At 44.0% G+C, this 26,512-nt stretch overlaps 1 protein-coding gene across 1 annotated transcript in view; it reads right to left on the bottom strand.

The window, feature by feature from the left end:
• The window catches only part of SEMA5A (semaphorin 5A), a 474,488-nt gene that overhangs the window by 345,353 nt on the left and 102,623 nt on the right, over positions 1 to 26,512 (bottom strand). The window contains exon 2 of the mRNA XM_049648285.1: positions 21,241 to 21,319. The gene's annotated coding sequence lies outside the window, so the exon portion shown is untranslated. The remainder of the gene's footprint in view (positions 1 to 21,240; positions 21,320 to 26,512) is intronic.

The raw sequence follows: 26,512 nt of genomic DNA, 5'->3' as shown, positions 1-26,512 counted from the left end.
GGATTTCATTACTGAATAACAAAAACCTTTGACCAGTACAGAGGAAGCTGTACCAACCATAAGAACTGGATTTCTCAGTGTCTAGGGTTCCTCACTTACTAGATGGGAGTGCTACATAATCCAGCGACGATGGTCACCGAACACAGACACCTTGCAGCTTCAGGGATGTCAAACGATGGAAGGAAAGGAATCCACACACTTTGTGACACACACAGAAAACAAATAAGGATCAAAAACGTAATAATAAACCTAGAAGAGCTTAATTTAATGCAATGCATGTGTTGGAAGATGAAAAAATAGCATCTCGTTAACATTAATTGCATTAAATTCAGCATTTTTATAATACTTTTGTCCTCTTTTTTTCTTCCAGTTGGCAAGGTGTCAAAAGGGAATAAAAAGTCCTTCCAGATGGTTGGTCTAAGCAAATTGGGTGGAATTTCCCTTTAAGTAAAAAGGGAAATATATGCATTAGAAGCCCTGCAGAGCACCTATCGAATCAAAACGACTACTGTCTGCATCGTTCTAATTCACTCACTGGTTTATGGCCTCGCTCTATTTCAGGGAGTTTCTCAAATACACATTACATTCTGCAGTGCTAGAGCTGGGATCAGATCTCCAAGTTAGTTCAGAGATATACACTGTGAAATCTTCCCCCGCTAGGCAACTGTCTTCTTTGGATCACAGCTGAGAAAGTACAGCAGCAAAATAATAGTAATAATAATAATAATGATTTTTTAATTGCATTCTTTCAAGGGCAACTCTAAGGTATGCTTACTCAGCTCAATAAACAATGTGGGTTGGGGCACCTGGGTGGCTCCATCGGTGGAGCGTCCGACTTCGGCTCAGGTCATGATCTCACAGTTCGTGGGTCCGAGCCACTGATGGCACAGAGTCTGCTTGGGATTCTCTCTTCTTCTCTCTCTCTCTGATCCTACCCCACCTGCGTGTTCTCTCTCTCTCTCTCTCTCTCTCTCTCTCTCTCTCAAAATAAATAAACATTTAAAAAATAAAAATAAAATCCAGGAGCACATAAATGAGGGGTAAAAGCTTGAATTGGAAATACAGGGGGTCAGGGAAGACAGAGATGGCGGCCGTGGCCATCCACTCCAACCCTTTTCTGATTACTGCTAACTACAGGATAAACCTCAAAGCCATTACTCATCAAAGGCAGGCCCCACGCTTCCCGGCACTTAGATCCAGGTGGAGGCGAGCCTCCAGCAGCCTCCACGAAAGAGACAGCAAACGCCACTGTGGCATCCTGCTTGCCAGCCTCCACTCAGGGCTATCTCCCTGGATGGAAGCTACTGGCATGAGGTCAGGAATCCTGTCAAAGGCAACATGGAAATAGTACTGCATCAGGTCCAAGGCCTGGTGTTCACAGATATGTGCTAACACAAGTACACACAGTGTTTTCGAGACTTGTATTTGTCCTGTTTCTAATTTAGTAGAGTGTGTTTCAACCAATAGTTCAAAATCAACGGCGCTGTTATGCCCTCTGCCTGGGAACATTTAGCAACGTCTGGAGACAATTTTGGCTGTCACAACTGGGGGACACTACTGACATCTAGCGAGTAGAGATTGGGGATCCTGATAAACATCCTCTAACACACAGGAAAGCCCCCCCACCCATCCCGCTAAAAAGAAAGAAACTATCCAATCCAAAACGTCAGTAGTGCTGAGAATGAGAAACTCCGCTTTAGACAGATTTTTTTTTTTTTAAGATGCAATTAAGGGGCGCCTGGGTGGCTCAGTCGGTTAAGCGGCCGACTTCGGCTCAGGTCATGATCTCGCAGTCTGTGAGTTCGAGCCCCGCGTCAGGCTCTGTGCTGACCGCTCAGAGCCTGGAGCCTGTTTCAGATTCTGTGTCCCCCTCTCGCTGACCCTCCCCTGTTCATGCTCTGCCTCTCCCTGTCTCAAAAATAAATAAAAATGTTAAAAAAAAAAAAAAAGATGCAATTAAATAGCTTATGCATTGTAAAGAGGAAAAGAATTGCTAAGACCATTGCCGGATGTAATCATCAGCCCCCTCTCGAGATTCCAATCAAAGTCCCGCCACTTACTGGAAATTCCCGCTATGCAATAGGAAATGTCCTTTATCATCCACAGGTGACATCTGCTCTCCCGAGTCCACAAATACTGAGAGCGCACTAAACGGTAAGCCGCTAACCACTGAAACTTTTCTTAGCTCCTAAAACAGGAAGCCTGGTATAGTCATTGCACAACTTCCTAATTACTTTGTATACACTGTGCAGATTCACTCTTTCTTCTGCCACGTGAAATACAAGGGAGGCAATTTACATACCGCGTTTCAACTCTCCGCTGTATTATTTTAAGATGCTGCTGCTTTTATTCTTTACCCGTAAGAAGTCACACTAGAATAAATAAAAACAGTTGGACACGATTCACAGACAAGTTTTTCAAAGAGCGCATTCTTAACATCATACGACTTCTAATTAAATATGCTATCCTACTGGATTGTGTATGCAGAACGTATTTCTCACTTCCACTTATGCATATCATCTTCTTTGTTAAAACTTTTTTTTTTTAATTTCGCACATAAATCTGTATTGATTCAAGTCTTAAGTGGGATCCCATTTTGTACATTGTTCTCCACTGATTCTGGTTATTCTTCAGCACTACCTGTAATTTGCAAAATAGCAATGGACCCTCGCTTCTTGTACCTTTCAAACGTAAGGGGAGTAAGGATGACCAGTGAAGGTTCAGTTCACCTGATTACGTAACTGCATTCCTCCCTCTTGAGGCATCTTCCTTCACTCTCACACTATTTCTTAATCACCACCGATCCTGGGATCCACACATCCTGTGCCTACTAGCCATTCTGATTGATAATCTCATTTTTAAATTATTTATTAAATTTCTCCTATCTTGGTTCAGGCTTATGTCATAAGTTATCATTGACTGGGGGGGCTTAAACAACAAACATTTATTCTCACAGTTTTGGAGGCTAGGAAGTCCAAGATCAAGGTGTGAGCACATTTGGTGTCTGGTGAGGGTCTGTTTCTTGGTTCCCAGACTGCTGTCTTCACTCTGGGTTGTCCCACGGCAGACGGGGAAGAGAGGTGGTGAAGGAGAAAGCCATCTGTCTTGTGTTTCTTTTATAAGAACACTAATTCCATTTATGAGGGCTTGGCCATCATCTCCCCAAATCGCCTCCTCCCAACACCATCACATTGGGGGTTAGAAATTCAACATACGAACTTCACAAGGACACAAACGTTCAGTCCATTATACCTCCCATATGCAAGATAGAGAAAATAAGGGCACACTTTCCATCGTCCATGTTCCTTGCCTCTGTAACAATGTTATTTGGTTCCAGTGGGTAATTACCAGAACCCTTCCTATGACTGTAATCAATTTGCTTGCCATTTGCTAATAATTCTTGCCACCCAACAGGGGTGTTCTTTCTCCTTATCACACAACAACTGCCCCTATAGATGACATACACTGAGGCACACTAAGCTGTAATCTCCCTAGGAATGGGAACCCTTATATCTATGTCTTTATACACCAAAGAATACTAAACTAGCAGTAAACACAACTCCCGATGTCAATGAGAACATGTAATGGGGTAGAAAGTCCCAGAGACTACCATTGGTGCTAAGAGGGACTCAGAGAGGTAACAAGCATCGTAACCATTCGGGATAAAGTAAGGACAAAGAGAATATTTAGCCTGGACGGCTCAGTCAGTTAAGCATCTGACTCTTGATTTCGGCTCAGGTCCCGATCTCAAGACTCATGAGTTCGAGACCCTTGTCGGGCTCTGCACTGATAGTGTGGAGCCTGCTTGAGATTCCCTCTCTCCCCCTCTCTCTTTGCCCCTCCCCCTCTCGTGCTCTCTCTCTCTCTCAAAATAAACAAACTTAAAAAATAAAAAGGAACGTCTAGCCAGACTCTGTCTCACCTGGAAGTAAGGAGAGAGGCAGAGAAAGGACGGTGCAAAGTCCTCTGCACAGTTGTGCTAAGAGAGGAAAAAATACACCTCTGAGCTGAGGATCAAAGGGGCCAAGACAATGCCAGTCTTCAGATGATGACCCTCCAGCTGCCCCGATCCCTAAGCAACCTCGCCCGTCACTATGCCGACCCACGGGGTCACAGCAGACCACACGCCAGCCTGCCGGTGCCCTGACAGCAAGGATCCCTGTTCCCGGGGCCCACACGCACGCGACACGCAAGGGAGATTTACATGTCCGTAAGCGACACCCAAATGACTTCTGTTTGTTCACCTCGGGAGCCTTCCATGTCCTCAAGAATCCGCGTACGACAAGATACGGAAAAGCTCAAGGAGACCTATACAGAACTGGCCAAATCAAATCAAGCTTTCAGAAGACAAAATCAGGAACAAGTTTTGTGAGTCTGTAGTGTCACAGGGAGAAAAGCCAAGACTAGAATAGGTGCTTTCTGATGTGCCTCCCCAAAGCCCTATTCATACACCCGCAGCCAAACCAGTGGCCCAGGATGTGCTCCGCGGGGGCCCCGGACACCACCCTGATTCCAGATGAGTTCTAATAAAGGAGGGCGTTCGTTCCGGGCAACACGATCCCCTTTCTCCTCGGTGCTATGTGCTGGTGCACACGCACGTGTTCCCTCGGGAACCACAGGCAAAGCACAGGAGCCCTTCGGATGGCGGAACTCATGGAAACTCATGGAAACCCTCACCTTTGCCACTGGGTCATGGGTATGACCCCATGCAAGTTATTCCTGCTCCGTTCAGCACCCCACCAATTTTCCTCCTTAGAGGTAACAGCAGTGGCCTTCGCCAGCACAGGGGTGCTGGGAGGCCGTATTATACTCAGTCCCTCTGTTTATACAACACCTCTTAAATCAAAACGTAGGCATTTACCAGTATAATTTACCTTAATTATAGTATTTGCCATCACCCATAATGCACAAGACAACTATGGAATTTGCACACATGGAAAAGGAAACTGGAACGGAGGCAGTATTTTTTTTTTCACTTGTCCAGGGTTACTCCCATGCTGGAGAGAAGGGGAAATATTAAATATATCAACTACCGAAGGGCAGACTTAAGGATTTCTAATCCACTGCTAGTGAATGTTTATCTCCTAAGCAGAGGAAATTTAAAAGGAGAATGAATGTTATCAGAAGACAGTCAGAAAGGATTCCTCACATCAGGAAGCAATGGTCAGGGGAGTAGAGGGGTCTATATCCCTTGCATGAGTTACTTTAAGCCCTTGAAAGAAGTTCAAAGGCTCTCTGAGAATCTTACTTGTAACCAGACCTCTGCTAAGTCCAGAAGAGTCAGGTTGGAATTCATGCCCCCAAATACCCACACCTTCATACTTTTGCAAGCTCAGTGCCAATCAGGACCATTTTTTTTTTTAACTTACTTGTTTATTTTGAGAAAGACAGAGAGAGCATGAGCAGGAGCAGAGAGAGAAGGAGAGAATCCCAAACAGGCTCTGCAGTGTCAGCACTGAGCCTGACTTGGGGCTTGAACTCACAAATTGCCAGATCATGCCCCGAGCCAAAACCGAGAGTCAAAACCAAGAATGAGTTGCTCAACCAACTTAGCCACCCAGGCGCCCCTCACAGGACCATTTTCTTTTTTTTTATTTTTTTTTTTTATTTATTTTTTTTTTTTAATTTTTTTTTTTCAACGTTTTTTTATTTATTTTTTTTTGGGACAGAGAGAGACAGAGCATGAACGGGGGAGGGGCAGAGAGAGAGGGAAACACAGAATCGGAAACAGGCTCCAGGCTCCGAGCCATCAGCCCAGAGCCTGACGCGGGGCTCGAATTCACGGACCGCGAGATCGTGACCTGGCTGAAGTCGGACGCTTAACCGACTGCGCCACCCAGGCGCCCCGACAGGACCATTTTCTAGAAGCTGCTTCTCTTCTGCCTACATAACCATTGTTAACAATCTAATAGACACACTTCTAGATCTTTCTCCATTGTTCATCTCATCACAAACACGTGTATATAGTCTTGGAAGAGGGTCTTCCTGCTTTATAAAATAGGGCCTACTTTTCTCACTGAATATTATAAAAATCTCTTCAACTTAACTAGATTTAAATGAATCTTTACATGGATGCACCATATCTGAGGCATTCTTATAATCTAATCGATACACAGCCTTTAATTCTTGATACGTACTCAACATGCAAGTTGTTTTTTGAGTGTGTTTTGCGTTTTGGTTTTGATTTTGGGGGTTTTTTTGTTGTTTTTTTTTGTTTGTTTTTTTTGTTTTTTTACAGGGGTCACTGAAAGCAATGCTACTATATAAACCCCCAAATACACAGACCCTTCTCTATGTGTGCTGGCGTTTTTACTTTTGTAATCTGTATTCCCAGAAGTGGTACTACTGGGTCAAAGGGTTTGTATATTTATCGTAGGAACTGTCAGACTGCTTTCCCCAAAAATGTAAGCAATTCACATTTCTGTCAGGAATGGGTGTGAGTCCCCTTTATCAGCATCTCTACGAGTAGTGTTTTTATTTTTCCTTTCTCTCTCTCTCTCTCTCTTTTTTTTTTTTTTTTTTTTTTGCCTGTCAGAAAAATGGCATTTCACTATCCTAACAGTCACGGATGGATCATCATTTCATGTACTTACTGGACATCAGAATTCACTCATATTTGGGCACCTGTGTGGCTCAGTCAGTTAGGCGTCTGACTTCAGCTCGAGTCATGATCACCTGGTCTGTGAGTTCAAGGCTCGGGCTGGGCTCTGTGCTGACAGCTCTGAGTCTGGAGCCTACTTCAGATTCTGCTTCTCCCTCTCTCTCTGCCCCTCCCCTACTCATGCTCTCCCTCTCAAATAAATAAACTTAAAAAAAATTTTTTTTAAATTGACTCATATTCGATTCCCTATTCATATCTTTGCCCATTCATTTGAAGGTTGTTCGAACCTGCATAGATTAGAGATATATCTATCACATGTGTTGCAAAATACTGTCTCTAGGTAATATTTGACTTGTTAGATTGTTTCTATTATCTTTTGGCATAGATTTTTCTTAATGACAACCAAATCACATTCTAGCTTTTCTGTTGCCAAAGAAGAGGAAGAAATAAGCAGAAAATTCCCAGTCTGCGGCTGCTAAAATTAATACTAGAGATCCAGTGAAATGTAAACTTGAAAAGAATCCAGTGTAAATAAAATGACATGTCCAGAAATGCCTTCCTTCTTCACCGTCAGCACAAAGGCTGTCCCTACCCTTCCCTGGCCGACAGGAACTCCATGGCACAGAAAGTCACTAACGTGGCTGGTCTGATGCCACGCGGTGGATGCCACGAATGGGCCACTCTGTAATTCCAAAATCTGGGCAAGGCATTGCCCAGAGAGCTTTCAGCTTCCAGTCCTACTCTGCGCTGACCGAAGGAGGGCTCCTCGAACAGAACACACAGGGATCCCACAGGATACGTTTCGCCCAGAACCCGTCTCCAGCGTGGGGAGAATCCGGCACCCTGAGAGGGGAGCAGTGTGCTTGTGCCTATGAGACGGGGTGAATCTGGAGGGAGGACGGACTCTCTGTTCCTTTAAAAATGGTACATGGAATCTTTTTCTCCACCTTAGGGATAAAGCAAAAAGAAAGCTAACAATGGGGTGTGCCCACCAAAGAACGCGGTTCTTTCATCTTCGTTAAGAGTTTTTGTTACCCGGTTCTGCCATCTCCCAGCATTTTGCGAGTGATCGTGTCATGAGCTTTTCTGCTAGGTGGTAACGATCATTCCACCTGGCCCTCCCCGGCATCTTTCAGGGTCACTGGCTTTTTGTATCCTGTTGAATTTTTATCAGACTAGGATGGCTATCGACAATAACAGGAGATGTTTTATGGTGTTTCTAATCCCAAAAATGGCGGAATAAAATTAGTCTTAAAACCGACAAGGGAACCCCCTTTCACCTCCCTGACCCCATCCCAAAGCCTGGGTCAGCTATAAACCTTGTTATAACCTCAGGTGAGGTGTTCTCGGGCCTCACAGACAGCTGTGAGCAGTCATCAAAAGCCCTGATCAGTTGTGGTAAGTTCCACCTTGATCTTCTGCTGCCCTCCGTGAGCTCTGCCTCCCCCGTTTGAGAAGAGGCATCAGCACGACGCGTACACCTGAGATCTGGACACCACGGTGCAGCGGAGAAGGGAAACCACACATGAGAATTCAGGCTGACCGTGACGTAAGGTGCTGCGGGTTTGCTTCCAACCCCCAACCGACCTGTTCCAAATGGCACTCCTGAGAGGTGACTCTCCATCTCCAAATATAGCACTCATTTTAAAACTCGGATCTAGGGGCGCCTGGGTGGCGCAGTCGGTTAAGCGTCCGACTTCAGCCAGGTCACGATCTCGCGTTCCGTGAGTTCGAGCCCCGCGTCGGGCTCTGGGCTGATGGCTCGGAGCCTGGAGCCTGTTTCCGATTCTGTGTCTCCCTCTCTCTCTGCCCCTCCCCCGTTCATGCTCTGTCTCTCTCTGTCCCAAAAATAAATAAAAAAACGTTGAAAAAAAAAATTTTAAAACTCGGATCTAGTATAGACCACAGAGCCTACAGCTGAAATGGCAATGCGGTACTGTAGACTTCGATTGGCTACGAGGGTAGATCCTAGGTTAAATATTCGGGAAAAAATTCAACAATAATAATAATAAAGGGGCCAGGAGGGTATTCGGGGAGGTCATGGGTATGTTGACGTCCCTAACGCTCACAATGGCTTCACAAAGTCATCAACGTAGGTACATATACATTAGATACAGTCTTTTTATTGGCTTTTTGTCAGTCCATCGCACCTCAACAAAGTGAGATCTTGGGACACCTGGGTGGCTCAGTCGGTTGAGCGTCCGACTTCAGCTCCGGTCATGATCTCACGGTTCACGAGTTCAAGCCCCTCATCGGGCACGCTGCTGTCAGCGCAGAGCCCGCTTCGGATCCTCTGTCCTGATCTCTCTCTGCCCCTGTCCCACTTGTGCTCTCTCTCTCTCAAAAATAAACACTGAAAAATAAATGAACTTAAAAATGAGATCTCTTAGGTTATGTATGTGCTACTTTCTATACGTTGGCATTTGACCCGCGAAATGATCCACTGGCAAAAATAACTTACTCTTCAGTTGAGCTTATCTATTTTAACCATGGCTGGGTCACCGTGCCTTACAAGTTCGGTGTGTCCTTTCCACAGAGCTCTCAGTGCAGATGCTGGATGCTGACACCCATTCCTTCTCAGCGTCCAGCCCTGTATCCTGGTTTACAGGAGAAGACAGCTGCCTGAGGGAATCTTAATGGCCAGTGTCAATCTTATTTTCACTAACCACGAGAAGGGGGAGCTTTCAACTGTGCATTAATAAGCCAGATGCATTTCTCTCTGATAGAAAATCAAAGTTCTAAGCCACTGATAAAACTCTGATGACACCCTGGGCTTCACTGCTTTGATCCTCTAACAAAAGGTGTGAACGATGCGAGCGGGGTTCACTAAACTCCTCACCTGAAATCCAACACTGAGTGGCTCTCTGGCCTGCATCACTATTCCCTGTGTTGTTATTAAGACCACGTCTGGTCTCCTACCCAGCACATTGTGAATGTTCACAGAGATTGATTCAGTCAACAGGTGTGCTGCCCGGAGCCAGAACTGAGGCCAAGAACATGAAATATGGCAGCGAAAATACTCGAAGGGCCTCTTAAATACTGACCTTTCACTAACCCAAGGTCCCCAGGAAAAAATGATATAATAATTAAAAGAGCAGGAGGAGAAAACAGTAGGGCAGATTTTTATGTCAGAAGGTAGCATTTTGGTAACAAGGAAAACTGGCTAGATCGTGAAAACCCGTGTCTTGCCTGGCCCCGAGCCTCCCAAGACTCAACTGGGGAAGAGACCGCATTTACGAAAAACAGCCTGAACTGCTGCTAATTGGAAGAAAAAAAGCAAACTAAAAGCTGACAAGAACTCCCATGGCAGACTTCACTGTAAGAACCCGACCTTATATTCTCTAGAACCAAAATGGCATTTGATGTTACAACCGTGGAGAATTCTGCTGCTAAGATGTGAAAAGAAATCTCTCTCAAGGGGAGAACTACCTTTGGGACTTTTTGTCACTTTTAAGATCACCCCCGAAGTATCAAAGCACTACACTATCCAGTGAAATACTATGAAGGGCTCTCCAAAGATGCTAGGACCCTCCCCACGGTCCTGTCTGCGGCGCCCTCCGGGGTCCTAGGGGACAGCCCTGGACTTTAATACTGTGGGTATGCCAATGATTCCCAACTATTATCTCTTGTTCCAATCATTCCCAGATAGTCCGGACTCACATAGCTATCTGCCCATTCTCTCCAACTGGATGACCAATGACACCTGTCAACCTAAAATTAACATGGCCCTAGGAGAATTCTTGTTTTTCCCTCTAAAACCTGTGCCTGCCCCCACCCCAGGACTTCTGTCTCAGTAAATGGCCCACCATCCACTGAATTTCTCATGTCCAAAATCCACATTCATTCTTAATTTTTCTTCCTCTCTCCCCCAATGCCCAAGCCATCAGAGTACCATTGACTCTGCTTCTAAAAACATGCCAAACCCATCTAGCATTCTCCGTCTCCACCAATAACCCCCTGATCTGTGCCACCATCACGCCTTACTCAGTCACGTACAGTGACCTTCTAGCTGGTCTTCAAATGGTAACTATAACAATTTTGAATGACAATTTAAAAACGCAAACAAGGGGTGCCTGGGTGCCTCAGTCAGTTCAGCGTCCGACTCTTGATCTCAGCATGGGTCATGATCTCACGGTTCACGAGTTCAAGTGCCTCGTTGGGCTCTGCACTGCAGTGTGGAGCCTGCTTGGGAGTCTCTCTCTCTCCCCCTCTCTCTCCGCCCCTCCCCTGCTCTCTCTTTCTCAAAAATAAATAAATACACTTGACAACAAATGTTTAAAAAAATGCAAACAAAATCATGACCCTCCAAGGTTTCTACCAAGGCCTCTCAATGCCCATAATGAACATCCATTTTGTGTCCTGCCCTATAAAAGCCCTACACGCTCTAACTTTTGCCCACTGCTGCGATCAACCACAACACTCTCGCCTTCTCACTACACACAGGCCAATCCAAAGCTGTCCCCTACTCACTATCACATGAACCCATCCGAGTTCTCTGCACAGCACTTACCACTGCATGCCAGCCTTCTTACTTATTGTGATATAATTTTTGGTTATCGTCGAACTGTCCCACCTAAAATGTATATGCTCCATGACAACTGGGAGCCTGTCTTCTTTACTGGTGTATTTCCAATGCCTGAAACAGTCTTATCCGCTGTATGTGCTCAGTAAATGTCTGTTTGGTGATGAAGAGGTGGGATGGATATAGGTTATTTCACCTTGCCGCTTTCCTTGCCATTTTCAAGAAAAGGGGCTGGAGTTTTACGTCAATAATAGAAACATAATTTCCAATCAGACATTAATTGGGATGCCCGTGAGTCCTTGATGACCCCCACATTCAGGAAAAGATGCTTCAGGGACATTTGTTTATACAGATTTTATCCATGAGGGATCTGTGTTTGAGATTAACCACCAATCATGTGTTTTCCGCAAGAAAATTACACAGTGAGAGTGGGTTCCAACCCTCAAAATATCCACTAGCTCAGTGAAATAAAACCAAGACACTATTTGCAGAAACCTATGGTAGCTTTAGTTTGCACTATTGAAAACAGGCGGGTTCTACTGCTTTACAATTCTTTTCCACAATATTCTGCAACGGGAGCTACCTCGGTGACCTTCACAAAATAAAGGGGGTGAAACTCACACTGAATGAAGAAGTGATATGTTATCCACTGGCTCTGCCATCCGGGTAACCTTGGCATGACCTAGGCAAGTTTCTTAACCTCTCTATGCCTCAGTTTTCTCATCTCTAAACCGGGGATAACATTAGAACCGGTTTTTGTATGGCTGTTAAGAAGATGAAACGATGTAAGTAGGGCAGTTATGCCAGTGTCTGGGATACAGGGAACACTCTAGTGATTGGAGCCGTATTATGAATTATTACCAGTGGTTCATATAATGTTTCATATTATGAAATGTTGGAGAAGCTTAGTTCAACTTGTATTGCCTTTGCTGCATTATGAAGGACTGTTGAATGGCTGCACTTGTGAACTCGTCCAAGCCTTCCTTCAGACCCAAACATGGCTGAGTACCAATGGCAGGGAGAGGTGTTCTAGGAATATTTACATTGTGCACTTTCTACATGCAGGGAACTGGCCTGGGCTCAGGCAAAGGAGAAGAAGCTACTCTAAACCAATCAAGTCTCCACAAACCATGCACTTGTGGGTAATGTTACTTGTACGTGTATCTATCCGACCAGGTACGATTTAAGAAAACAAAAATCACTTTGTAAATGCTCTGCCATGAGACAGTCTGTGAATAAGAAAACAAGAGGCGCTTGGGTGGCTCAGCCAGCTAAGCGTTCGACGCTTGGCTTCAGCTCAGGTCATGATATCATGGTTCATGGGTTCAAGTCCCACATCAGGCTCCATGCTGAGAGCAGGAGCCTACTTGGGATTCTCTCTCTCCCTCTCTCTCTCTGTCCTTCCCTGTCTCATTCTCATTCTCTCTCTCTCTCTTTCAAAATAAATACAGAGTCAAAGCTAGAATATATATAAGACACTGATGCTCGGTTCACTGAAGATACTTTAGAATGAGCACTAATCAAGGAAGTATGTGGTCATTCACGAGCTTCACTCGTTCCTTCTTGTTTGGCGCCTACTGTATTCCTGGCCTGTGGATACATCCTATCTGATGCTCCCGGCTGTAAACACAATGGCAGCATGTTCAGGGATGGCTGATAAAAAAAGGTCAGTGACTGTCCACACTGTCCAGTGAAAAATGTGTGTGTGTGTGTGTGTGTGTGTGTGTGTACATGTGTGCGCCCACATCCACATGTGCTTGTAGGACCGAATTAGTGAAAGATCATTTATTCAAAAGAAGCTGAGTAGCTACGGTTTTCCTCTATTTGGTGGATACTTCAGTAGCTCTCAATTACTTTACCAAAAATTCATAACTAAGCCATAAGGTTAGGCTACAGCACACTGTTTTAGACATTTATTTCATGGATTGCAACCATGACTTAGTGGCCTTTGTAAGTCGTAATAATAGTGTGATCTCTGTCTACATCTATATCTATAAACCTATATACCTATATATCTACATGTATATATCCGTGTCTATATCTGTATCTATGCCCGTCTATATCTATACCTCTATGTCCATACACTTACCTCTGTCTACGTACATCTTTCTAGATCTATGGCTTTATCTACATCTATCTATAAATACAATTATATATACACACATACATACATTCAGCTAACGCAGATTTGTGCTCCCAGCATGGCAGGGGCTCCATAAAAGACACATCAATGTTGTTTTTTGAACATGCACATTTCGATAACTAATTTACAGGAAACACGACTTCGGGGTTCTAAGCTTGGCTCAGCTCCATGACCTTCCAGTCATGCCATGCTGTGCTATTTTTACATTTAAGAATATGCACTCCTTGAAGATGATACTGATGAAATTCTCTGTGATACTGACAGGAGGCCCAAATGCTGAGTTTAAGAAATGTAAATGCCAGGAAGGAACTGACATCCGATCCTACCATGCCTTGCGGGGGGGGGGGGGGGGGGCACTGGTCTCGGTGCTATTTAACTATAGTCACCTTCTTTTTACGACATCTTCACACGTTATAGACAGCCATTAGGGAGAAGGAGACTTTGGAGAAGGATACAGTATGAATAACGTTCACTTACATTGGAAGATGGCAAAGACTACTCCGAAGGCAGTAGACCAGACTATTCAGGCTGGACAATTTTGGGACAGGCTAGAATGGCTTCAGCAAATCTAATTATTTAATTATTGTAAATTCATGAAACAAACATCTTCAATGTAGCACATTTTTATTGCACTCTTAAGGACCATTAGAGTTAAGTTATGTTTTACAAAAAAATTCAGTCTAAAATCACTTCATTAAATACCACATACGTAACGAGCGGTTATTGCGTGCCACAGTGTTAACTACCGCGAAGACAAACACAATCAAGCCAAGGGCTTCACAGTCTGGAGAGAAGACTATACATATACAAAAATAACACAGTGAATCCGACTTTAAACTGCCATTGTGGGGACATGCCCAAAAGTGCACGGACACAGAGGAAGTGCAACCTAATTCATTTGATCGTGGAGAGGCAACAGAGGTTCTAGAGAGGTAACAGGTGAACTAAGAAATAGTGAACTCGCAAATATTGATCCACCTGATGATACTGGGAAAATTATACGAAACATAGCAAACTCTATTTGGAAGTAGAGGAGAAATAATCCCATCCCTTCGTTGTGCAGACAAGCTCATAGACTTCCACGTCTGTGCCCAAATTAAAAAGAGAGTTTTTCTCACCCAGTTTGGAAAATCCCAAGAGATCTATCCATCTATCCACCCATCACCCATCCTCACCTCTACAAATCCATCCATTCAACAAATAATTATTGACAGGTTTTTACTTCCGGGGCTTTTCTCCATGCCTGGAGATGGACCAGTGATCAAGATAAGCAAAAATCAGGGGTGCCTGGGTGGATCAGTCGGTTAAGCATCCAACTTCGGCTCAGGTCACGATCTCGCGGTCCGTGAGTCCGAGCCCTGCATCGGGCTCTGTGCTGACAGCTCAGAGCCTGAAGCCTGCTTCAGAATCTGACCCCCTCTCTCTCTGTCCCCTCCCCAGCTCATGCTCTGTCTCTCAAAAAATAAACGTTAAAATTTTTTTTTAAATAAGCAAACATCTCTGCCCTCATGGAGCTTACACTGGGGGGAGGGCAGGGGAGGGCAGAAATTATGCAAACGGGAAGGATGGTGAGAAAGAGGTGAGGCCAAAGCACTGAGCCCAGGACTCCTGTGGTTGGAGGGCAAGGGGATGAGAGTGGAGGAAAGAGGAAATGGCCAGACATGTTTAGGGATCGCACCAGAGAAACATGGTACCCGGAAACCAGATGAGCAAAATGCTTCAAGGAGGTGGGAGGGAATGCAGCTGACTGGCTGACTGCCAAGTGTGATGCTGTGCAAGTCTTGACTCTTAGGGTCAGCAACATGGCTGTAACTGGTGACCTGAAGAGGCAGTAGTGATGGAAGACTGAGCAGTCAACGTGGGTTCAAGAGGAACTGCAAACACAGGAATTAAGGACAAGACATACAGGCAAGTGCTTTTAAGGGTTTTTCTGTTAAAACAAAGAAAGGAAAAGGAAAAGGAGAGAGAAAAAAGAGGAAAGAAAAGAAAAGAAAAGAAAAGAGAAAAGAAAAGAGAAAAGAAAAGAAAAGAAAAGAAAGGAAAAAAAGAAAAGAAAGGAAAAAAAAGAAAAGAAAAAAGAAAAGAAAAGAAAGAAAAAAAAGAAGAGAAAAGAAAAGAAAAGAAAAGAAAAAAGAAAAAAGAAAAGAGACGTGGGTTGTAGCTGAGGAGAAATTAAGGTCACGGGTCATTTTTTTTTAAGGTGGTAGATGTGCCCATTCTTACTGGAAAGATCCAGCAGAAAGGGGAAAATAAACACTTATGATGCCGGAAAGAAAGGGAAGAATAATTTAAGTGTTATCCTGGAGTGGGAGAGAAGGAATGGGGTATTGGCGCCCCAGCTGGGGGCATGGCCTCAACTAGAATTAAGTCAGGGTGGCCACCAGGTGAGACGGGTGGTTGGCCAGCTTGAGAAGGTACCTTTCTTTCAGGCAGGAGGTGGCTTTCTATGGAGGAAGGAGGAGCATTTCTCAAAAGGAGCCTCTGAGCTATGAGCAAAGCAGTCACGTCCCACAAAAAAAAAATAATTTTTCTAAGCTTGATAAAAACTTAGCTGTACCCACCTAATTTGTGAATGCTGGAAATATAAAATTGGATGACTATTCTTAGATCCTGTCATATAAAAATACAGTGGTATTTACTTCCCAGAATCTCCTGACCATCTTTCCAACCTTTGCTTTTGCTGCTTCGGTTTAACCAATAATGGGTACTGTCCAAACTTTAAGCAAAAGCAAATGAAGCAAAATGACTCTGATCCCTTTGTGGCCTGGAAGGCTAAAAAAGACACAAACACACATGAAAACCACATGAAAAGCTCCAGTGGATAAAACATGAACTGATTAGGTTTGCAGCCCCGAAGCTATAGAAGCCTCTCCAGTACGCTGATCTGGAGGCTGCAACGCAGGAAAACCCCAAGTCCCATGAAATTTAAAAATCCAAACACAGGGTCATATTTAGACCCTTAGGAAAGTTCCGCCAAAAAAGATCTTACGCACAGTTTAATCAAGGGGGCAGTATCCTTACATGCACATGTAAATCTTCAAATCCAAGCAATTAACCCCACACACATCTGCCCCTCTACTGGGTGTGTGAGAATGAACAGCACACGCAGTCCATCCCCATCCTGCCTCAAACACGAAGCAAAGGGAAAAAAATGGATCCTGAACTTGACCACACATCTGTGATTCACAAATATTTATAGTGGTCATAAAACCAGAACAAAACATACTTGGCAGGCACTCACCTACACAAACCAGGAAAAGGGCCAAAATCCCATACGAGAGAGAAAGCAAGGTTTCCCCTGCACCATAATGGGCATTCTGACGCATTCTAATGTGGAGAGTGGAGGCAGACAATTGACCCATCAGTGAACTTGGGACACTGCATGTGACCAAGCAAATCAGACCTGCACAAGCCTCTCCACATCACCTCCTGGAGATTTCTCCATCAGGCTGACAAGGCAACAGGACAGGAATAATAAGGAATGGAGTCCACAGCTTTAATATTTCTGATATTATTAAGAATGACAGGCTTAATCTCTCTCCTAAAATACAACCACTCAGCAGGTCTAAGCAAGTGATGCACCTGTGTAGGTGCATAGAAATGCACCACAAATAACACAAAATAAAATCCCAGTCAGCATGATGGCCCCAACTGAAACACTGGGAGCAGCTCAGTGAGCACGTTTGTTTTCCTATTCAGTCTTTTTCTCTCCTAGAACTCAGTCCAGTGTCTCACTGCCTGTTCCCACTCTCAAAGGCTGTCCTTTCACTTTCCTTATTTTACAGCCAAGAAATCTAGAACACCAGGAAAAGGAAAGCTAGAGACCTGAGTTGTCTCTGGATCCGTCTTTGGATCTGTCCAAAGCCAGGTTAGTCTCCATCACAAAAAGAGAAACCTAGCTAATCCTCTATCTTCTGGAACATACAAACCATGAAACCACTGTTGCAGGCACATGGAATTCACAATTAAGTTAATATTTTAGGTGAGTGCTCTAAACTCAACAAGTGAGGACACCATCCAATACGTACGTGATTCGACCAGCGCTGTCTGTCTTGCACTCAAAACACACAACATTTAATGCAAACCCCAGAAGTTAGGCACAAACAAGAAACAAGAGGAAAAGCACTGTGATGATGTCTTAATCATATCCAGCCTAATGCGTTAAGTTCTATTATATAAAAAGTACTGATACGGAGTTATTAAAAATATAGGTAAAAGCTGTATAACATCTCAAAATGCAAAACTAAACCTTTCCCTAACCAAAAGAGGATTAATAAAAGAAAGTATTTCAGACGTCTGACTGTAAACCTGATTTCTATTTGCAGGATGAAGCAATGTACAGCTGAGACCCCCTCGTTCATACAAAGATTTTAATTGAACATTTTCATTAGAGTAAAATTGGAGGTTGATTTTGTCAGTGAAGAAAAAGAAAGGCAGGCTATAACTATGAGATAAAATACAAAGTGCAGGATCTATTTTTAAATAACTGACTGTTCTATGAATTCCAGGGATGAATATTTGTAGTAATAGCATGAGAAAGGAAAGGAAAAACCTTACTAAATCCCTAAGCACTGGATGGTGTCATTATGAAAAAATATATATATTTGACAATACTGAAATAAACTTCTTTAAATTTAAAACGATAAAGTCAACAAGCTAATGAAGTGGAAAAAAACTAATGACAAAGAGTTAGTATTCTTAAAAACAAATTCTGTTAAAATCTATAAGAAAAGGGCTGAATTTCAATAGCTAAACAAGCATAAAGACAAACAGTTCTCTCACATATGTATGTTCCCTCTCTCCTTCTTTCTCAAAGTAATGGCTAATTATCACACAATTAAAAAATAATCAGCCAAATAACATAATCAGTAAATAATGAATCATAGAAAAAGAAAGGAATACTATCGAATCGACACAAAAAAATTGATGATGACGCTCAGTGATAGAGAGGTTTTAGCAAAACAAACTCTCTCACATATTACTGGGGAAGTATTAATATCTACAACACTCTGCAAAGCCAATTGGCGATCTTATTAAAACTGCTTGGTTTTGAAACAGCCAACAGCAGCTATTCTGACCTAATGAATGATTGAACCTGGAGTTAAAAGAAAGCTTGACAAGAGTGGCTACTATTATTCATGAAGCATATACTTTATGTGCCCAACGTCTCGTCTTCACAATGTAGCTCATAGTGTGAGCTACACGCGGCTGGAAAGCAGGGTTAGAATCCGGGTGTATGAGTGTGTACTACCCCCCCCCTTGGCATGATTGTCTCGGCACTGTCCGTGGGTTTATTAACCTAAAGTAATATATATGTCCAGCAAGAAAAGAAGCAGTAAATTGCATTACAGTGTCTTTACATGATAGAATATTATAATGCATTAAAATGAGATTTATTAACAATTTTTGGTAATAATGATACATCATCATATGCATATGATAGGAAAAGTGTATAACAAGTGAAAAAGCAATCATGAAAAAGTTTATGTTTACTGTTATTTCAACGCTGTACATTCTTTATCAAAAACATACTGGGGCGCCTGGATGGCTCAGTTGGTTAAGCATCTGACTTCAGCTCAGTTCATGATCACGCAGTAGAGTCCCATGTCGGGCTCTGGGCTGACAGCTCAGATCCTGGAGCCTGCTTCAGATTCTGTATCTCCCTCTCTCTCTGCCCCTCCCCCTGTCGTGCTCACTCTGTCTCTCTCTCTCTCAAAAATAAATATAAAAACTTTTATAGTATATATATAAAGACTGCATGAAACGACAACGGTGTTTGTCTTTGTCAAAGTCATTATGGGTGAAAATTTCCCTTTCTTTTACATAATTTCTTTTTTTTAATGTGTATTTATTTTTGAGAGAGAGACAGAGTGCAAGTGGAAAAGGAACAGAGAGAGAGGGAGACACAGAAACCGAAGCAGGCTCCAGGCTCCGAGCTGTCAGCACAGAGCCCAAAGCGAGGCTCAAACCCAAAAAGTGTGAGATCATGACCTGAGCCAAAGTCGGACACTGAAGAGCCGCCCAGACGCCCCCCTTTTTACATAATTTTTATGATGAGCATTCACTTCTTCCTTTCTTTTTCATTCTTTATTTTTTTAGATTGTGAAAGTATAATACTCCTGAATAATTTTGAGAGTGAATGTGTGACTCAAAAAAAGGCAAGCATCCTCAAACCTAGAGATAATCCATTTAGAGTTTGATACATATTGATACATGTTCTAGTAGACTCTATAACACACATGTATTTATGTGCACAGATTGTGTGTGTGTGTGTGCGCGTGTGTGTGTGTAAGAGGAATGGAATTTTATTAAATATATTATTTTGCAATCTGATTTTTTCCAGTTAATAAGGTACCATTATATAGCTTTCTGTTATTATAATCTAAATGTACCTTTTTATATTATTGCTATTAAACTATTTGGTTCTCCCTTGCCCATGTTTTTTGATGATAACCAGTCCAATCGTCAGATAGGCCTTCAGGTGTCAGAAGTATCCTTCTGTAAGAAAAAGTTAGGTACGCAAAACACACAACCATCTCGTGTGACACGTGTGGCAAAGGAGATCGCCGTGTTACCCCGCGATTTAACTATGTCAACTTTGTTCAAACTTGACTCTTACTAACATCTGGTTTTGCTCATAATAAAAGAGAAAGATTTGGTACCGGAGCACTTTTGAGCAACACAATTATCAGACAGCCCAAAATCATTGCATGTTTGCCCTAGTAAGTATAAGCAAGAGTATGTTTAAGGGTACAAAATAAAAATGTCACATTGAGAAACAGTACAGACACCAAGAGAGGAAATGCTATCTGAACCTATTTCGTAAAAGAGCTATACGTTCTAGACTAACAAAATACACTGAAGGAACAATGTTTGTCGAGCCTGCTTTGAGCAAAGCTGTCGTCTAGGGGCTGGAATCACATTAATACACTTGGGTGGAGCACTGGACACTAAATGCACTTACTCTAAGGGGTAGGTTTTGCAGTTACAGTAGACTTCATTAAAAGTCACTTACGAAATCTGAGCATCCAAGCTAAATTCTGTTAAAGAACTCATACCTACTGGCCACTGAAACACACTCGTTCTCCCCAGTGGTGTGAGGTCTTTGAGCATTGTACGTGTGCAGATCAGGGCTCAGGAAGCTACAGCCTGAGGGCCAAATCCAGCTCAGTGGTCTTTGTAAATAAGGTGTTACTAGAACATAGCCACACGGCCACATTTGCTCATGTACGTCTCGTCCGCAAATCCTAAAATATTCACTACGCCACCCTTTTAAGAAAAAGTTTTCCCCCTCTCCTTTTTGATTTTTGTTTTAAAAAAAAAATTTTTAATATTTTTTTTGGGGTTTTTTTTTTTTTTTTTTTTTTTTATGATTGTGGCCTTCTCCTTAAGGACAGGAGTATTTCTAGTAAGGGAAAAAATTAAAAAGCGTGTCTGCCTTATTCTCAGAAGGCATTGCTAGTTCTGTGAGGCAGTACTCTGTTAGGGTTAAGAACATGGGTTCAGGGGTGCCTGGGTGGCTCATTTGGTTAAGCCTCTAACTTCAGCTCAGGTCATGATCTCATGGTTTGTGGGTTCAAGTCATGTTGGGTTCTGCACTGACAGCACAGGGCCTGCTTGGGATTCTCTCTCTCCCTCTCTCTCTCTCTCTCTCTCTCTCTCTGCCCCGCCTTCTCTCTCTCTCTCTCTGTCTCTCTCTCTCTCTCTCTCTCTCTCTCAAAAATAAATAAATAAACATTTTTTAAAAAGAAAAAAAAAAAAGAACATGGGCTCCAATTCCATCTCTACCTCTGACTACCTGTGAAATCTTGAGCAGATTACTTAACCTCTCCATGTCTCGGTTCCTTTCTGAAAGCCTGCTCGTTCACCGCCATTTTTAACAGCAGAGGCAAGTGTTGCCACGTCATAAGCTATCACACTCTCCATCTATACAACCATCGGTTTCCTCGTTTCCCATTGAGGTGTCTGACTTACCAAGGAGGGAAGGGGGGGAGCGTTTCCTCGATCATGTATCACACTAGGGATCCACAGCACCTGCACTCACACACCAGCACTGCAAAAAAGAAGAGAAAAAAAAAAATAGATCCTATGAGTCCATGTTACAGGAGGCTGTGGTCACTGTTTACCAATTCTAGAAAGTTCCATCAACGCCTTGCACAACCAGCGCAAGCTGCTTTAGCAGTGAAGACTGAAAGCAAAGCGACCCAGGACAGCTTGGAAATCACAACACCATGATCCTAGTCTAATATCCCACGCACCAATGGGTCTCTCTCTTCAGAAAATTAGAAATAAAAATTCAAATGCGGTCAACATATGCAAACAAGTCCCATGAAACGACCAAAAGGACCATCATTTCAAACCCGTGTGAATTACGTTAAGCATTGTGAACATCAGATTCAGATTGGTTGTGTGAATTTACCCACTTTACGGTGGCTCTTTCATCCCATTTTGGAGACGATATTGTACTTAAGTAATGCATTTGAAAAATAAGAGATAAAGGCAGAAGGTATAGAATAAACTATACCAAAAATCTGAGCTTCTATTTTTATTTACACGTTAATATATATGACGCACAATGTGAGACTTTATAAGGAAAAGAACTGTAAACCATAAAATCCAGTAATCTCATTCGACCAAGTAATCTCTACCCAAGCTCCTCGGTTTCATATTAAAATCCTAAAAACTTGAACTATGATGTGACAGACTAATGCAAGACACCAGCCTCCCTAGAACAATGTATGCCAGAAGTCGAAGAAACAGGTTACTTTCAATTTCTGGTTCATAAAGAAATATGTCCGTTTGTACCAAAGGATGCCTGTTACTTCAAATACTGCCCCTCATGGCCCCACGCTTACTCTGTTGTCCTAGTTCATGTGGTTTCTTTCTACTCTCCCAGCTCGTCAGCTCCTGGCTGCCATAAGCCTGGAACACACTGATGTTGCCTATCCCAATACATACCCTTGGGTAGCAGCTGAGAATAATTATGAGAAAAGGCAAGAACTTCCTGGAACATTCTGGAACATTCTGGCTATTCCTCTATGCAACGATTCCCACACTGTCTACTTCAGTAATTACCTAAAGACCATCTGCCTGCAGAAAATCAAATGAATTACAGCATCTGGAAGTTTGTAAAATTTTATATCTGGTGAAATCAGCCTTTTGGAAGTCCTGAGGTTCAGAGGCCAGAGGGTAGCCGGTGGCTAAGTGACACTGTCTCTCCATGAGGCTCCTTGCCTCCATGAGGTGCTTTCGGTTCGCTCACAGGAAGCAAAGGGGGCAAATCCTAGGCGACACATTCAGAATTGCCCAGAAATGCGCGCGCAGCACAGGTGCGCTCCCACACCGCAGCACAGCCAAGCCCAGTGTGGTCCCGGCTGAGTGCTTGAAAGCCCATGACATCATCCTTTGGAAAAGAGGAGGTACAGATGCGAATCCTTGAGGCCAAAAGAGGAGTAAGGGAGCTCTCCCCAAGGTGAGAAGGCATGCTCAGCCCAGGAAAAATTCCTAGGACTGGCCAATTCCTTTCTCCCACCCCAATAACATCTCCTTTGGGTGTGGCAACAGACACGTTAGTTGGAACTTCTTTATAAAATGGCATGTTTCAATACACCAACCTCTCCTCCGGCGCCCTAAAATCTGCTTTAAAATGAGCACCAACGTTTCTTTGTTTACGTCTTAATCAAGATTTAAGTGACAGGGTTGGACACAGCCACCCATTAATGCCAGGAATTCCTGGCAATTTCTATAGACCCGCGTGTGTCAGAATTAAACTTGAAACAGGGCTGGTAATTAGGTCTGGAGGCTGAGTTCTCCTATCCTCCCTCAGTGAGATCACAAATTAGCTGATGTGGTCCCTCAGCTAGGACATCCAAGGGCCACGCCTGCGGAGGATGGCCAGCCTCTTAAGTGGCAAAAGACACGAAGGCCAAAAAGGACACCGTAAGAATTCAGAATCGACGCCACCAGATAAACAGTGCAGGGAGAGGACGTCCCTGCTCACTCCAGGCAGGGACAGCCACAGCATGGACGGCCGGAGACTCCAGCTCCAACTTTCTGGCTTCAAAATCCAGTCCCTTCCTTGTGAAAAGGCAACACTCAAGTGGCAAAACCCTCCACCGAGTTCACAGGGCTTGGTGTAAACACACCTCCCTTTGGAATCTGCGGCTTAAACTGGAAACCAGTTCCCGCAGCAGGATTTGGGGGCACACGCCCTGAAAGGGTCTTCCTATGCCCATGTTTCCGTCAATAGTGAAAATGACATTTTGCCACCTTGGTGCCTGCCGATCAGGTGAACAGCATGAGGACCTTCTACTCTGGAAGGTGAACCCTTGCCTGGGTGACTGCTTCTCCTCTAAAGGCATACACCACATTCAGCACGGCACCCACACGTGCCGAGGAGTGTGGGCTCCGGAGAAGCCACGGAAACGAGGTAGTGTGAGCTTGCAAAGACCTACAGTCACGGACGATGGCTCAGTGGCTAAAGTAGGCTCCACGGCTAACATGGGGCTCGAACTCACAACCCTGAGATCAAGAGGCGCGTGCTCCTTGGACTGAGCCAGCCAGGTGCCCCTCTCCCAGGAAGGTCATAAATTAACCAATGTATAAACCAAAATCACTGACATATTTTCTAGAAAACGGAGAAGAAAGTCAAAAGGTAAAGAAACGACGATGCCCCAGAGGGTTGCCTCGGGCTACAGGTCGGAATATTTTAAAGTGGATCTTTAACTGCCCATTAAACAAGAAACGGCTTATGTTTTATTAAAATATAAATGTCCCCATTTGACTCAATTCCATGTTATTCTTATTCTTTTCTCTTTTAGCTTAAGATCAACTTCAGTCAAAACGGCGTCCTGAGTCCTCTGCATCAGAGTTCTCAGCCTCACTCCAGAAACACCACCGTGTCACACACTTGTGCAAGAACTACCCGTGCAGCAGCCCGTGGTGATTCACAAACAACAAACCCTTCCTAGAAGTGGCACCCTGTAGCCACCTTCACAGGCCCTTAAAACGCTCTCTCCACTGAAATGCATAAATAAAACTTAAACATCAATTATAACTCACTAAGTGCCCATCAGCACACGGCTTTCTGCAAAAATATGCAACCTCCCCAGCCCGACCTAATCAGAATGAGGAAAAATGTAGATTTAAACATTCTTCTAGAAACCAAAGGTCAGCTGAGCGGTGGCCTTTCTTCTACAGATACATGAGAGAAATGAAAATTTCAGGCCAGTCTTAAAGGCTCAATTTAACAGTAAAATCACAAGACCTAAAATGAAAATGGATGAGACCACCTGGCATCATAAAGATATTTAATGGAGTCATGGAAAGAAAGCCCACCGGGTACTCAGGAAACCCATAAACTGTTGGACCAGGGTTTCCCAACTTGCTAGAATTTTCCCAGTGGCCATAGGGCTCAACTAAGGAACATCTTGTATTCAGTCAATTAGTTAACTTCCATGTACAGCACAGCCCCATGGTAGTTAATGTATGGTAACAACTCCCAAGACCCGATTTAATTGGGGGTTTTTTTAGGTGGTAAAAAGACAAAGCAAGAACCAATTACGCACTCGGGAGCTCATCCTTGCCACATGATGCCGTGACACTCTGAAACTGGAGGACAGGAAGTTGCTTCCAGGCAGAAGAGCAAGGACAGCTTCCTGGAAGAAGAGATATGTGGTCTGGGAAATAAGGGATATTCAAGGAGATGATGAAGCAGTTGGAGTGGGGGGTGCATTACAGGTGAAGCAGGCAGTAGATGAGACAGGGATCCCCAAGCATCCTCATACGGAACAAAGAACCATATGGCCAGAGCCATGCTGGGTTGAAGTGCCAATGTCTAGTACCACCAATGGGGCAGGGGGTGTGGATGGAAACTCCAACCATGGGGCCAGCAGATGGGAGTTTGCAACAGTGCTGACTGAACGGGGTCGGGGGAACAAAGCAAGTCAGCTAAGGTGGAGAAACAGGACTAGAGCTGTGAGGACCACGGACAGAAAGACGTCCTGTCCTCAGATTTGTGGAGGAAAACAAGAAAGCCAGCAGGAGAATGGGTTCCAAGTGGGACCCAAGGCGGAAGGGCAGGAAGGGAGAGCATCAGCAGGCCTGTGTGCAAGGCCACTCCCAAGCATGGCCGAGTTGGGAGGGAGACTTGAAGGAACCACTCCAAGGAACTCACAGAGTAGAAATGAAGCCAGTTAGGGAACGTCATCATGAGAAAAAGATAAGATTTCATCCAAAGGAAGGGCGTCACGGAAAGCTCAGTGAAGAACCAGGAGAGTAATTAGGAAGATCAATACGGCAGCTCCGTGGAGGGACACACAAGAAGAGGGGAAAGCAGCCGTCGCTGAGAATTCCACGTGGTAAAATACTAACTTAAAAAAAAAAAAACCCACACAATTATAAATCACAGACCATTTTCACAAAATATTACTTGTGTAGAGACAGTCTAGAAACTGCGTGGCAAATGAGGGATGAATGTCTTTGAATGTAAGACGGTAACGTCATCAATGAGAATCTGTGAATCAATGAATTAAAATACAGATTAAGTAAAGGATATTACTGTTGTTTGCTCACTGGTCCAATGCCACTGGTTTCATTGGGAAGAACACTCTGGGGAATCCACAGGCGGACGGGGATGGGGGCAGGAGGGAATCAAGGACTCTCTCTGTGCACACGGTGCCCCGTTCTGACACTGTCCCTAACTTTGCTGTTCCTGCACGAAGTCACCTCTGACCATCTCCACTGTTCGCGTCAAATACACGTGCCCCGTTGGCCAGTGCTCGGAGAAATCATCAGTGGACATTTAATGGGTAAAGAAAAATGCTGCCCGAAGCGAAGTCAGGCTCCTGCAGGCTGAGGGTTTTGTCAGAAAGCCCCAGCCATTCAGGAAAGAAGAGGAGGTACCAGAGGCAGGAACAGAGAAAGGAATTGAGGCAAACATGGCAGAGAGGAGAGTGGGGACAGGGGACAGGGGAAGGAAGGACACATAGGAAAAGGAGAGGGGTGGGGGACGAACACACAAGAGGCAGCCGACAGACACCCGGCCGCTCTGACAAGGTGCAGACACTGAAGGACATAAGCCACTGCAGGCAGCCCGGCCCCTGGCAGGAGGGAGGAGGACGGACCTCTGCTCCCAGCTGCACCCACTAGATTCCTAAGCAAAACTTCGAGCATTCAGGAAACCCTTGGGAAGAGGAAAAGCAAAGGCCCATACAGCAGGAGGTGATGAAGAAGGTATGTGGGGGGG

This window comes from Panthera uncia (genome assembly GCF_023721935.1).
Source record: "Panthera uncia isolate 11264 chromosome A1 unlocalized genomic scaffold, Puncia_PCG_1.0 HiC_scaffold_17, whole genome shotgun sequence".
Taxonomy (NCBI): domain Eukaryota; kingdom Metazoa; phylum Chordata; class Mammalia; order Carnivora; family Felidae; genus Panthera; species Panthera uncia.
The sequence above is the reverse complement of the archived record's forward strand: the minus strand, read 5'-3'. Positions and strand labels throughout refer to the sequence as shown.